This window comes from Hipposideros armiger, unplaced genomic scaffold (assembly GCF_001890085.2).
Source record: "Hipposideros armiger isolate ML-2016 unplaced genomic scaffold, ASM189008v1 scaffold_963, whole genome shotgun sequence".
NCBI classification, from domain to species: Eukaryota; Metazoa; Chordata; class Mammalia; order Chiroptera; family Hipposideridae; genus Hipposideros; species Hipposideros armiger.
In genome coordinates, this window is record NW_017732313.1 from 431370 (window position 1) to 435362 (window position 3993).

Below are 3993 nucleotides of genomic sequence, written 5' to 3' on the forward strand. Positions count from 1 at the left end.
AAAAGGAGAGAGGAAATGAAGAGAAAGACAGAGAGAATGAAAGAGAATTCTTCATGGAAAGTAACCTACAAGGCACAAGCCTCTCCCAGGAGAGAATGCTCCTGAAAGAAAGGGCAACCTGGGTTGGCTCCCAGACAGGCATTAAAGATGGAAACAGCAGCAATGGCTGCAATAGAGCAGGACTGTTGATAGTCCAGTGTTTCTAGAATAATCATCATTTAATCCCTGGGCTTGAAATTTCCTGGATGTGGGTTTTAGTGTTAAATAAGTAAATTTCAAGTTTCCTTAATGCAAATCATAAATTACTTTTACATGCTGACTAATTGAGTTAATCCAAAACACCATATGTTATGGATCTCAAGGAAATGGCTTGCTGACATTTTTTTTTGCAGGGGGAAAGCTATAATATATTTAAATGTATACCTTATTTTAAAATATGATTGTTTGGAGTTTTATTTGAAATAGCATAACACAGGAATGTTTTTTAATTCAATTTAAATGGTCATATTGTAATTGCAATTCCATTTAAAATTAATTATATGCAAACATTTTACCAAAAATATTCATTTTACTGTTCCGAATGCATCTGAATACAATCTAGTTTTAGTCAGCCAAATTTCTCATCTTTCAATAAAAAAGCAGCAGACCTAGAATCTGGCAGCTACAAGTAGGTTGTGTTTCTGTTGTCGATGTTGCTGTTTTATTTTGTTTTTCTCCCAGGGAAATTCTAGAAAGGCTTGATGAATTATTGGTCAAAACATACTTGGTAATTTTCTGACCAGTAAGTTGAAGGCATATATACAGTAGATTTAGCTTTATTTACTTTGTACAAGCAACTAAAGGCTACTGGCAAAAAAAAAAAAAAAGAGTTGAATAATGCTTTTTACTCAAGTGAGTCAATGTTTTAGGCTGTGAAATAGACTGTTTTTCAGCAGCAGTTCAGGAAAGCATGCTGGACAAGGACTGTGTATTCAGTGTACTCATCAGGCAATTTTGAATCACTTAGCAGAGGATATCATGCTAGGGACAATTGTAAACCTGCAGAAGCCTGAGGTCATGTAGCAATTTCTAATACGCAAATCCTCCATTACTCCAACATATGTCCACTGCCGGAAGGGTGGCAAAAGCCGTCATCAGTTTCTGTTATCACAGGGACATGCTGTCTACTAATTCACTGATTGAAAAATGAAGCAATAAACTAGGTTAAAGGCAATGTGTTGTTTAGCAGACGGACATAATAGGGTGCCAGTGTGGCCACAGTGTGTCCCAGACTGAGATGACACTGACAGCTGTGTGGTGAGCTGTGCTGCAAATGTCACATTTGTTATTCTGAGCAGTTTCATCATGCCATTTCTGAGTCACCCTTAATGTCAAACAGCAAAACAGAGTCACCAACAAAGTTGTTCTGGAAGCCTGCTAATTCCCTGGCAATGGGATGATTTTGGGTGAAATTGATCCTGCTCAGTTTTGTGTGCCTGTGAGAGGAGACACGGTGTCATAGGTAAGTGACAGAAGTTTGGAAACAGAAGAGAATACACAGCAGTGCTTCTGTGAGAAAGTGGAACAATGACAAAAGGAGAAGAAATGGTAAAGGGACACTAAGTTCAGCCTCAGGAATGTGCAGTGACGGCTTAGGCTTATGGGAAACAAAAGGGCAGACAGGTAAGTCTGGAAACCAGAGATAGATATTTTTTAGGAAATCCAGCCCACTTATTCAGTCCCAGGGTGTGATGGTCAATAGATTCTCCCCCTACCCCATTATACTTAAGGCAATTGATACCGATCACCAAAGCCCCTCGCCCACTTTCTCACTTTTCAATAGAGAAATTTAAACTTATTTCAACTCAGCATTTCTCACATCCTTGTATTATATGCCTGACAATGTGCAGGGGAGCAATGAGAATGCAAAATAAGACTGACATGCTTCCTTTCTTAGGGACTCTAGTAATTTTGGAATGCATGGTCCATGAAATATTTGGAGAAAGATAGAAGACAGGGTAGAATCAAGTGTCGTTGAATGTATTAGAGGAAATAAGTGCCATGGCAGGTCAGGAAAGGTCAGGATCAGACATTGGACCAGGTACAAAAGAAGAGATTGGGCAGGAAATGTACCATGAAAGAAGGAAAAGATCTGGACAGAAAGGAAATTGCACACAATATATTCAGTAGGTGGGCATTTTCATAGAGACAGAGAGGACACTGGGATGCCCCCGTATACCCCTGAAGGACAGAAAAGAAGATGCTGCCCCTGCAAGTCTGGTCTCTGTGAACGATAATTGCACTTCTTAAGGCTTGATGTACAGGGATCTGGCCACTGAAAAGTCTGCTGATCCCAAAGAATGTGGGAGAGTGGAGAATGTATAATATGGAATCATCTATCTTACAGATGAAAGAGCTGAGACAAAGATTCTATAAATGGACTGATGCTGCTTCTTGTTCCTCCCAATTTTAGGTACCAAGATTGTTGGTGAGAAATCGGGTGTCTTCCCTTAAATACTGAATGCAATATTTTTTGGAACATTAGAAACCCAAAGAAAAGATTGGTTGTGGAAAATTGAGTCCAAAACTTGTAATAAAATAGGGGTAGTTTAATTTTTAAAAAATATCTTTACTATAAGCTCAGGCTTAAATAGATGTAAGAAGGGTGTAAAAACAAATATGACACATCCCGCTGCCTTAATTACAAGTAGTGTGCACATCACATTCCACAGCCTGCACAGCAGAAACCTACTATACACCCTAAGATTAGCAAGCAAGCAAAATCAGTAACCCTATTTCTAGTCCACAAAATTAATGAGGCCTTGACCCATCACTCCTGTAAATTACTGACTCTGTAAAGAAAATGATTTTATTCAAGATTTTTGAAATATTGATTATGTTATGACACTTGTTATATGGTAATAATATAAGAAAAATGTTGTTTTTCCATCATGAATAAAGTAGCTATAGTTTCAAAAGCCTTGGCCGTTTTTGTTTTTTTAACCTTTTGACTAGTTTCCACATTAGCATATAAAGAGAGATGAAACAACTGTAGCTTCCAACCTTACCAAAAAAAAAATTTATATATATATATATGTATATATAAATATATATAGCAAGTTAATAAGGTTTCTGAAACCCACCAGAGAACTGAGCAGGGCAACCAATAGGATCAAAATCTGAGAAACAGGAGCCAGCAGGAAGAGGAGAAATGCCAGCACTACCTTACCAGGGCAAGGTGCTGCCAATAAGAAAAGTTCAGCTGAGGTGATGGTCAAATTGATGAAGACTGCCCAGTTAAGGTAAGATCCTGGGAGAGTCCACATCCCCTTAAATAATTTTTCTACATGAATCCTTCTGGGCACTCAGAGAAATATTGGGAGAATCTTGGGAAAGTCTCCCTTGTGTAGAATTGGGGGAAATAATAGCCAACGCAGGAGAAGTGAGGGATTTCACCAAGATCCTTATTTCCTGTTTCCCTTGTGGAACAAAATACTTAATCACTGTGTGGGGTGAGGGATGAGAGTGGGAGAAGGTCAGGATACATGAACACTCAGGCATATAGCAATGAGAGGAACAGTGCACAGAGAGGGACCCTTCCTCAGGCACCCAGGGGGTATGGTGCCTGTCTAAGAATGAGGTTTATTCAGAACAACAGAGATTGCATCCATACACCACACACACAAACAGACACACACACTCTCCTCCAGGTTAGCAAGCATCTAGTAATGTGTAACTTGTAGGCAAGACGTAGATCCTCTCTTAGGCTTAGCTCACAGGGAAGACCAAAAAGCAGAAAGATGGAAAAGACATTGAAAAAAGCCTTCAGGAAAACCAGCTCCCACCCTAAATACAATGTATTTTTAGAGGAAGTTTAAACCCATGGTGCCCTGAGGGTGATTATAGCACAACAAACATCAAACAGAGATCAACACTTTTTTTTTTTTTAAGCTGAGCCATCCTGCCACCTGTTGGCAGCTCAGCAGCAGCTCAGCTCAGGCCAGGACTCGAACC

At 39.3% G+C, this 3993-nt stretch overlaps 1 pseudogene; it reads left to right on the forward strand.

Moving 5' to 3' along the window:
* The first annotated feature begins 1616 nt into the window (after window positions 1–1616).
* Window positions 1617–3993, forward strand: part of LOC109375491 (UPF0711 protein C18orf21 pseudogene) — a 10385-nt pseudogene continuing 8008 nt past the window's right edge.